Here is an 11,745-nt window from a genome sequence, read left to right on the forward strand (position 1 = left end):
CTTCCTCCAATTCCACACCTTTTTATACTGTTTTTGGTAAACATCCCCGGATTCCAGATTTCCAACATTTACCTTCGGTGGAGGTCCCTGCAGTTACTGACATTGTAGAATCTTTTTCAACCATTTGGAAGAAGATCCATGCCTTGTTGAAACAATCATCCAAGAATTATAAAAGATTCGCTGACAGACGACGGGTCGCAGTTCCTCTGCTGAGAGTTGGAGATAAAGTCTGGGTATCTACTAGGAACATCCGACTGAAAGTTCCCAGTATGAAGCTGGCCCCATGCTTCATTGGTCCGTACTGCATTCACAAAGTGATCAACCCTGTTGCGTATAAATTGGAACTCCCAACTCAATTGAAGATATCTAATACCTTTCATATTTCTCTATTGCGACCTTTGGTGTTAAATTGGTTCCAAACCACCTCTCCTAAATCACCTCAAGTACAAACTTCTCAAGGTACAGAATTCGAAGTTGGGAAGATTCTGGATTCTCGGTTTAGATCCAATATTCTCCAATACCTCATTGATTGGAAGGGTTATGGTCCTGAGGAGAGGGCCTGGATCAGAGCCACAGATGTTCATGCACCTCAATTAATTCGAGCCTTCCACATCAAATTTCCTGGCAAGCCTGGTGGGTGTCCGGTGTCCACCCTGAAAGGGGGGGTACTGTCAGAGTTCAGCCGGGGATCGGCCGTCCCTTACCATCCCGCCGGCTTCCTCTGACTTCCCGGGCAGTCGGGAGGCTGGCGCGGTGATGTGGGAGGAGCTAGGCATTCACCCTGTAGCTGTGCTGTCAGGCGACCCGGTGAGTGGGGATCGCAGTTTCCGTCATGGGCGTCATGACACTTTCCCTATGTCAGTACTTCCTTCCCTGAGTGGCCCGGCTGGTCTGCTGATGCTGTAGGCCTATCAGCAGGCTTCCAGGGGTATATATCCGGCTCCTGTGCTCCAGGTAGTTGCCTGAACAATCATTGTCGCCGCTAGTGTAACTAGAGGAGTCTCGTTCCAGGTTCCCGTGCTTCCAGTGTGTTTCTTCCAGAGTTCCTGAGCTATCTCACCACAGTGCCTTTACTATCAACAGCCTGTGTGGCAACTAACCTCCATCTCTCCACAGTGCAATTACTAATCAACAGCCTGTGTGCAAGTTTAACCTCCATATCTCCACAGTGCCTTTACTAATCAACAGCCTGTGTGAAAGTTAACCCTCCATCTCACCACAGTGCTTTACCATCACAGCCTGTGTGCAAGTTAACCCTTCATCTCATCAGTGCTTTTACCATCACAGCCTGTGTGCAGGTTAACCCTTCGTCTCATTGCACCCTAGTGCATGATCTCTGGCCGGCAATCCGGTATATACTTCGTGGGATATCCAGCTGTTACCTCAGCCTACCAATAAATCTCCACTCCTCTCTAGCCAGCACCTCAAGTGCCTTTCTCCAGCCAGGAGTTCTATCCCACTCCCCACTTGCCTATTCCAGGCATTACCCTTGGGCCATGGGTGTTTTGATTCTCTTTTCCCTGCAGGCCTTGGTCACCAAGTCAAAAGACCGCGACCTGCTTACAGGGAGCCGCACAAGCCCATATCCCACTTGGAGGGGTCACTGGCGAACACCTCCTTGTGAGTTAGACTCCGCACCATTGACTAGGTCTAGCCAACGACCAAGACTTGTGGATGTGGAGATCATACGTCCAAGCCCCTCGCCTTCGCCTCCTCCAACAGGCTCAGACCTCGGCTTTCAAAAATCCGCCTCCCAGTGTGACAGTCAGTGGTTTCGGTAATAGCTGTCTCTGCGAGTTATATCACCAGCATTTTGTGGAAGTCTTTCACTTTTGTAGAATCTTCTCTGGAGAAAGACTTCTCCGGGTAGAAGCTGACACCACACATGTGCACTGTGTCGGTTTCCTCCGCCGGCCGGAGGCTGCGGGAGAGAGATCTGAAAATCTATCTTCTGCTCGTAAACCTCCATAGGCTTAAAGCAGTTACATGATCTGAATATGGTGTAAACTAATGGGGCTAAACTTTTGGACATAGGACCACAGTCCCCATTGATAATAATGGGAACTGCGATCTGCAGTGCTAATTAGCACCTTGCGAGAGATTTCTGTGAAATATCCTGCATTGTGCTATTAGTACATAGCAACAGTTCATAAAATTATGCAGAAATAGCTTTATAAATAAGCCCCTAAGTAACATATCACATGACCGAGCCACAGGTATGTGAGGAACTTCAGCTGATGGAATGTAAGAAGCAGAGTGGCGCAGCGGAAGCGTGCTGGGCCCATAACCCAGAGGTCGATGGATCGAAACCATCCTCTGCTAGTTTTCTTTTTTTTTTATTTTGAGATTTTTATTTAGGAGTGAAATTTATTTCTTTATCAACATTTACTTATATAGCATATTCCATTGTGCTTTACAATTGGGAACAAAACAGTAATAAAACAAGACTGGTTAATAACAGAAAGGCAGAGAGATAAGAGGGCCCTGCACATAACATTTTCAATCCATAGGATGATGTGTACATATCGCTAAACTAATTTGTTCATTCTGTGTACATTTTATACCTAGGTAGCAGAATATCAACTGAGAGACTATAAATAATTAGAAGTAGTTACTAGTGTCAACATCGACATCTTGTGGTGTTTATGTGAATAAGAGGTTTTGCTGCATTAAAGAATTGCATACACTGTTGTATGAAGGATTGAACACCTTAAGTGCCCCAAACAACAGGCAGCAGTTTCCCTGATCGGGCTGGAACCGATGATCTCCTGGTTGGAAACACCCTGATTTGCTGATCCTGATCATATTTTGGTCAGAATCGCCAAATCAGGGAAATCCAACATGTTGGATTTCAACTATGCCCTGACCCCAGCATCTGGGGATTAGCAAATTGCAACAATCCATCACAGATTTATGGGGCCTTTAGTTATAAAATATAGATGGAATGTAATTCATAACCTGAGGATAGCAGTAAGGAAAGGATACAAGGGCCAGACAGCAAGTTAAAAATGAGACATGTTCACATTGGGGAAAAATTATGTAATGGAGAAGAAAAAGGAACTTATAATTTAACCACTTAAATGGCAAATATCTTTTTTTAGGTCATGAACATGTATTTAATACTCATCCAACTTGAGTCTATAAAAAAATAAATTAACATTAACATCGATTTTTACTATATCGGAAATCAATTAATCAGACTTTCGATGTTCGGACCATCATGACCATTGCAACTTTGTTTTTCCCTGCACCTGCTCCTCTGAGCAGCTACATAACATAAAAAAAGAAGAAATGTGTATCCGTATCTGGTGCACTGAATCTAATGATATCTTTTATTTCACCAAATTAAAAATGTTGCATCCGTTGTTACCTTCCAGCAAAGTTTTTAAATATAGAAGAAATGTGCTAAGAAATATAGATAAGTGAATAATAAAATGACTACTGAACACTGTGTACCCTTATTCATCTTATTTATATAATCAGTTCAAATTAATAATCTGCAATACATTCAGGTAAGAGGGAAAAAGAAACAATATACCGTATATACTCGAGTATAAGTCGACCCGAATATAAGCCGAGGTACCTACTTTTACCCCAAAAAACTGGGAAAAGTTACTGACTCGAGTATAAGCCTAGTGTGGGAAATGGCAGCAGCTGGTAGTGCCCCCAGTAGTAATTCCCCCTGGTTGTGCCCCCAGTAGTAATCCCTCCTGGTAGTGCCCCCAGTGGTAATCCCCCCTTTCAGTGCCTCCAGTAGTAATCCCCCCCTGGTAGTACCCCCAGTAGTAATCCCCCCTTTTAGTGCCCCCTGTAGTAATCCCCCACTGGTAGTGCCCCCTGTAGTAATCCTCCCCTGGTAGTTCCCCCAGTGGTAATCCCCCCTTTTAGTGCCCCCTGTAGTAATCCCCCCTGTAGTAATCCCCCCCTGGTAGTGCCTCCTGTAGTAATCCCCCCCTTGTAGTTCCCCCACTGGTAATCCCCCCTTTTAGTGCCCCTTGTAGTAATCGCCCCCTGATAATGCCCCTTGGTAGTGCCCCCTGTAATAATCGCCCCCTGGTAGTGCCCCCTGATAATGCCCCCTGGTAGTGCCCCCTTTAGTCATCGCCCCCTGGTAGTGCCCCCTGTAGTCCCCCCCCCTAATTGAGAGAGACGTGAAAAGAATTAAAAAAAAAAAAACACTTACCTTAAACTCCCGCTCCTGGTCCCGCCGCTGTCCGCTCCTCCGGCCGCTTTGCATGGGAGAGACGTCGTCATGACGACGTGTCTCCCATCACCCACTGCGGGAGCCGGAAGATGGCTCCCACAGTGGGAGCAGCAGCAGCCGCTGAGAGTCTGACAGACTCTCAGCGGCTGCTGATTACACCAAACACGCAGCTGCCGGCTCCGGCGGCTATGCGTTTGGCAGAGTGTAGCGCTTACCGAACTCCGTCCGGTCAGCGCTACACTTGACTCGAGTATAAGCCGAGGGGGTACTTTTTCAGCACATTTTTTGTGCTGAAAAACTCGGCTTATACTCGAGTATATACGGTATGTCTGTGGAGTAAATATGCCATTTAAATCTATATAATATACAGATCTTTTCTGAGTAGTGTAGAATCCCACAATTGTATGTGTGTGTGTGTATATATATATATATATATATATATATATATATATGTTTTATAATGGTTTTTATGTCTCCTTAAATTAGTAGATTACATATACTGCTTACATCACTCCTCCCTAATTAAGTTTTATACTCTCATATATATTATAGGTGTTCTCAATGTTTATTTATTGGGAAACAATCGCTTGCCCATGAGATTTACATGCAGACTCTCTTGCATTGATATTCAGATAAGCTAAACTCTCCTATTCACTTCTGAAAAATGAACCATTTTATTGTTTATATATTTGTATTATTGCTATTTGGTGGTAATTCCTCTTTTAGGAACCACAGTATCTATTTTTATCTCTTTTAAACTTTATTAAATTGGTATTTTAAATGGTATTAACAATCTTTTGTCACTTCATTGGTCTATGCTGCTAAAGTTATTTATTTTATGGCACGTTCATTGCACTAAGCACTTTACTATTCTATGTTTTAATATACAATTGTATAGCTGATCATTAAGCACAATTGCACATAGCACTTTTATATGATTATCACTATGTACCAATAGCAGGATGGTCGCCCACAGTCAATAAATCCCCTGTTTTTCTATTTACAAAGTAGTGTACTCACCAACACTACAGACTGATGACAAAGGAGCAGATGCCCATGTAGGTTAACGCCTTTGGGATTACTTGCATTGTGTTTCACCACTTTAAACCACACCAGTGATTAATTTATTGGTTAGGTACTGGTGCCAAGTTCATAAATTATTATGCTATATATATATATATATATATATATATATATCACAGGGGCTCTGCACTCACTATAATAACTAATAATAATAATAATAATAATAACATAATAAACAGTGGGGTTTTGGTTCATGAATTGATCAATGCATTTAAGCTTGCAGTCCATCGTCACAGGACCCCACTTTACTGCAAGTCCCTACTCTATTGCTCAGAATTATAACATGGACATAGCCATCACATTAGTGTTAAACTCAGGGTATGCTATCAAGGTTTAAAGCTCACAGCAACTTTGCTTTTAGATGTGAGACAGTTACCAAGCACACCTGTTGCAAAGCACCTAGGAAAACAGCTGACACAAGTTAGATAACTAGTTAAGAGGGGTGCATGAGAAAATGTGATCACAAAAATGATTAATTATAAAAATTAATCATAATAAACAAAAAGCACTAATCCACGGCACTCACCATTCCTAGTTTTGGGATGCAACATAGTATGTGACCACATTGTTTAAATAGAAATCACAGGGGCTCTGCACTCACCATAATAACTAATAATAATAATAATAATAATAATAAACAGTGGGGTTTTGGTTCATGAATTGATCAATGCATTTAAGCTTGCAGCCCATCATCACGGAACCCCACTTTCCTGCAAGTCCCTACTCTATTGCTCAGAATTATAACATGGACATAGCCATCACATTAGTGTTAAACTCAGGGTATGCTATCAAGGTTTAAAGCTCACAGCAACTTTGCTTTTAAATGTGAGACAGTTACCAAGCACACCTGTTGCAAAGCACCTAGGAAAACAGCTGACACAAGTTAGATAACTAGTTAAGAGGGGTGCATACGGGCCTGCCCACCAGCATCAAGGTCACCTCATTGACCAGGTCCCTAACACTCTGGGGTTCACATGTGGGACGCAGGGCACCCCAAAAGTCAGCTCAGCCAAAGACCTGGTGGGCAGGCCCGTATCAGTGGCCATTGATATGCAAACTACCTCTGAAATTCTATATTATAAATTTAAATGTATGCAGTAATGATCGCATAGTGCATCTGCAACTGTTTTATTTTTTCTTCCAATAATCAATAAGTCCAAGCGATAAAGTATAAATTGTACATGTGTCCTGGGATTTGGTTGGATTGAAAAAAACACACTGGAATAAAAAAGGATTTTTTAGCCTAACCTGCAGGTAGGTGAATGCTGTGTATGGGGTCCAATACATTGCAAAGTCCTTTACACAGGTGGTATCCCTTGGTGTCCAAAATAACTTGCAGCTTAGTGTGATCCACTCAGGGGTTCCTACTGTTCCTGTGTCCTTTCGGAGGGTGAGATGTTAGACAAACGGCTAACTCGACAGTGTTCCTGATAATCCAATGTGTGCTTTTAAGAGAAAAACCGGATTCTGTATACACGGAGTGTCTAACGCGTTTCCATGTACCCTACAGCTTCTACACTTTGCATTACTGACAGGTTGCATTGTTTGTGACCATGTCAGGTAATGCACTGCCTAGAGTGGTCGCAAACAATGCAACCATACCAGGCAAGTAGTCAGGGCCGGATTAAGGCCCACATGGGCCTGGAGCTGAAAATGTTCAAGGGCCTATACTGAGATGCGGAATAGCTGTGATTGGTGCTGTGTGGGTGTGGTCAGAGTCACCTTGGTGTGTACACCCCCTACACTATGAGACACAATGTCTCCCTAACCACATAGAAATAGAAAAATTGCATAATGTTTTTTAGGGGGAAAACTAGAAAAACTATTTAAATACTTAAAATGTATGGCCAGTTAGGCAGCTGGTAATCATGCTGTCATGTTGATGGGCCTATTTTTATGTGGAGGACTGGAGCTGTAGCTCCATCCCCCTCATTGTTAATCTGGCCCTGCAAGTAGTTAGACAATGAGATGGAACCATAATGTAGCTGACAATTAAGCAGATAATGTAATTGGGCCACTTAATCCCCTCATTTTCTATAAAAGATAAAGGCAGATTTTGTGCATCTAGACAAATGTGTTCTAAAACTTAATTTACAACAAATATTTATTGTGTAGCATCAAAGCCAATAACCTGCAGGTTTATGCTTCATTTTGTAGCCAACATCACTGATTAACAAAATAGTCTTTCACTGCACAATGACATTTCACATCTGATCAATATATTGTGCACTGGACTATATAGGGACTGAACAAGGTATTCTATCGCTAGGAGAAGGCAATTAAAGGGTTTATAGTTTGATAATGATAAGGTTAATTTAATGTTTAAAATATTGTATATTATAGTGGTGGATTCTTAGTGTGTGTGTGACCTGTGAGGGTCCTCTCACTTTCACGACCATCGGGCAGAGGCAGGGGATTTAGGTCAAGTAAGGGACCAGACCAGCGAGTAAGGAAAGCCAGAATAGAACACTGAATACTGCACAATTCACTCCACTGACTCCAGTGAAACTACTTACCGTTTCCTGCTCCACCCACATATATAAATGCTTCCGATCACCAAGCCGGTTACAAAGTCATTTACAAAGCGTAAGCAGCACAGTGGCCAGGACGGCACAGTGGCAGAAGAGAGCTGCAGTGGTGGGAAAGTAAAAGAGCTAATGAAGTTCCCCACTGCAGCCTCTTACAGCAGACAGGTAGGCCCCCTATGAGGCCTTCCCATCATTAACCCCTCCCTAGACCACCAAGTTGTCGAGCACTAGGCCGTGGGGGTTCAGGCCTTAGGCCTGTGGCCCTGATAGGTGGGATTTGGCCCGTGCTCCTGAGGCTGTAAGTGACCCTGGGCAATAGGCCCTGCATATTTGCCTCAACCCCTACCCACTTACCCGTAACTTTTACCATTAACCACCCCATCCTGCCAAATTCATTAGTAAGTGAGCTGGTACACCCGCTCCATCGGGGGCCCAGAGACCTCCCTGAACATTCAGATATCTCTTAGATGTCTGGGGAAAGTTCGCGTCACACACAAGCTGGATTTGATGACTATCTTGGGGATCTTTGCATTGTACGTTCCCAGCAACTGAGTGTGTGTAACTACAGGCTAAACTGAGTCATATGCGGAAGGGGTGTAACTTGGTGGTAATGAAGCATTGGCACATAGGCTACCATCAGAGAAGGCGTGCCAATGGCATTAGGGGCAATGCAGAGTTATGTGTATGTATAACTGCATCTGATGTAAGATGGGCTGGTGCAAGTGTGCACTGATAATGATGACGGCTATGAAACCGAGAGGACAGATAGGAGCAGCTGATATATGAACTCTGCATAATGCACAGAGCAGGACTAATTATGGTTCAATTGTCTACAACTCTGCATCAGCACCAGGGAGTCCTCATGTGCATTTATAAACAACCTGGTTTCTAAAATCTGAGCCATTTAGGAGTTTTAAGGTAAAAAATAAATCTCTCTATAAACCCCACTGTAAAAAGTTTGTAAAATTGCATCTACTTAAAAAAACAACAGGATTCTTGTTGAATATGTGGTGTATGGAGTGTCACTGACATGAGTGATGGCTGGGGTCATAGATATTTATTATCAGGTCTTAGAGCTGATAATTATAATTTAATATGGGTGTAGTAGGTATTACCCCCGGCGGTTCAAAGCCCGGCAGCCCGGCAAGGGTGAAGATCCCAATCATCCCTAAGGTAAGTATTGCTAACCTAATTCTACCCCCTAAGCCTAACCCTCCCTTAAGGGTGCCTAACCCTAACCTCACCCCCAAGTGCCTAACTCTATAATCCCACCTCTAAGTACCTAAATCTAACCCCCCCTTACCTGCTGCCTAAACCTAAGTCCCCCAAGGTGGGTGCCTAACCCTAACCTATTTTCCCCTAGCCTAAACCTAACCCTCCCGTGGGGGGTGCCTAACCCTAAGTCCCCCCTGGGAGCCCTAAAACCTAATGCTGTCCACGCCCGGCACCCGGCTTACCTTTGGTCGTCCGGCGTATGGTTAATGACAGGCGTCGAGTTTTCTACCCCTGTCATTAGTACCATGCCGGGATTAGAGAGTCTGGAAGCCAGAGGTCGGCATTTAGACCATCGGCTTCCAGACTACATCCCTTTAATGTGGCTGCTATTCACAGCTTTAAGAAATGTATTATCACCCAGATGTATAAAAAAAACAAAACATCAGCAGGACGGAGCCTCTCCCTGTGGTGTTCACTTCTCCTTTAGCGCTACTACGCGTTCTGCTGACCATGCATTCGCGAGTGGAGTGTTGCAGCGCGGGATTCTACAGATCCCTCTCCCGGTACCTTTTGCTATAGGGGATGGCGTTAGCTATTGGGGAAAAGCTCCAGAAGGCATCACATTCTGGAGCTTAGTAAGTTCGGTAAAAAAAAACAAAACGTCCCAATAGAAACCTATGTAGGCTGCTTTTCTAAGTGACAAGTGGGGATTACAGCAGAAAACTGCGATAGCTGCCATGGTCCCCAGCTAGATACATTCAGGGCATACTGTAAGTTTGTATATATACCCTGAAAGTGGGTGTTTTTGCAGGATATCCAAAGTTACTTTGGTAAATAGGCTCCTTGGTGATTTAAATTTAGTGTCATTGCTGACATCAGCAGTCACATGACAGCCAGCACAAAGTCCTGAGAGAGCTGCTCGCCAACCCCTGTGGAAACAAGCAGGATGCTGGCTGCTGAGCATACTGTACACATGAACATGGGGATGGAGAACACTGTTAGGCGGCAACAAGGACTCCAGGTACCTATGGAAACAGCAGCATCAGATCAGGTAAGCACCTGCTGGGTTGCACTGCTGCTTGTCAATTTATGTTGTTCCACCTTGATGTCCTGGACCCTGACCATTAGTCTTCCTCCCTGGTCTCTCTTGTCTTTCTTGCAGCTCTCTCCTGCCGGGAGAAACCAATTCCCTCTATAACTCCACCCTAACTTCCTTTATGGATTTTAACAGCTGATTACTCACAAACTCACTGCAACTATGGTATGCCAGACTCACCTGCTACCTTCAAAATTATTCCTGCATCACGGAAAAGAGTTGGAGATGATGCCACTCACTTTCTGACTTATTTATTTTCAAATTCAAGCTCTCCCTTCACAGCTCCTTTCTGTCTTACTTCAGATCTGTTATGTCCTCCTAATCCCCCAAGCTCCAAAAGCACTTTGTCAACTTCAATTCCCACCTTCCTCTTCCTCCTCCTCTTTTCCTTCATTGCTTTTATTTTCCTATTTAAAAATAAAAAGTATTTTCTGCAACATGAATCGGTGCAACACCCCCACAGGGGGGCACTGTGTGCCTCTCAGCCAGGGGCAAATCCAGGTGGGGGAGTGATCAATGTGATTGCTCCCTCCCCCTCACAGCCAGTGGAGATTACTGCTGCTCAGTGACATTATCCTTCCTAGTCCCACCACAGCCCATCACACAGCAGCGTTTGCTGGGCTGAGGGGACAGTGGCAGTGCTGCTGACAGGTAAGGGAAGGGAGGGGGAAGGGCGGTGGTCCCGAGCACCCGCAAGACCCCTTCATCAAACTCGGGCCCAGGTAATTAGTACCTGCTCTGCCCCCTCGTTATAACATCAAGATATTTCTTCCCTAAATCCTACTGCTGCTCATACTCCACCTTTTAATTATGTCCAATTTACCCTTTCCTCCTCCCTTATCACTGGAGACAAAGTCCCCCTTCTATACCCTAGACCCTCTCCCACTCTCGACATCTGCTGCCACTCACAGGAAAAAACTCTCCTATACCATGAGTTTCTGTAGTGTAGTGGTTATCACGTTCGCCTAACACGCGAAAGGTCCCCGGTTCGAGACCGGGCAGAAACAGTTTTGTTTGTTTTTTATTGCTATCAAACGTGTGCTCATTTTACTGTATAAACTAACTTTAAAGGGTATATTTATTAGAGGTCAATTGAATTGACTAAAATCAACTCAAAATCAGCTATATACATCATTGGCCAAATTTCTAATTTACTAAATTTCGATTTTGAAATTGCTATTAAAATAAAATTCGATGTTAGTCTGATTTGGCTGGTTTAAATGCATTTGGTATTAAAATTTCTGTTCAAAACCAAACGCAAATACGACCTAAAAATCTAATTTAAACGCATATAAAAAAGAAGCATGCTTCTTAGGGTGCATACACACACAACAATTTTTTGAACGATTATCGATAACGATATAGTTTATCGTTCAATCGTTGAAAAAATTGTTCACTTTCTGAGTTAAAACGATGAACGTTTATCGTTCATGTGCGTTCACGTTTGTAGTTTGTACAGTAGTTCAGTCAGACTGACCAACTGAACGATTTTCAGTAAGGGAATATGCAAAAATCGTTTGTAGTTTACTAAAATCGTTCATTTACTAAATGTAATGAACGATTTTTTTGAACTATTTTTGTTCATTTTTCCCTTGAAAAAATGAACGAAAATCGTTTAC

At 43.4% G+C, this 11,745-nt stretch overlaps 1 non-coding gene across 1 annotated transcript; it reads left to right on the forward strand.

Annotated features, from left to right (window-relative positions):
• The first annotated feature begins 11,060 nt into the window (after nucleotides 1-11,060).
• On the forward strand, nucleotides 11,061-11,133 carry TRNAV-AAC (transfer RNA valine (anticodon AAC)). The gene has a single exon. It is a non-coding gene; the product is annotated as a tRNA-Val (tRNA).
• The last annotated feature ends 612 nt before the right edge of the window (nucleotides 11,134-11,745 follow it).

This window comes from Taudactylus pleione, unplaced genomic scaffold, assembly GCF_031769625.1.
Source record: "Taudactylus pleione unplaced genomic scaffold, aTauple2 ptg000551l, whole genome shotgun sequence".
Lineage (NCBI taxonomy): Eukaryota > Metazoa > Chordata > Amphibia > Anura > Myobatrachidae > Taudactylus > Taudactylus pleione.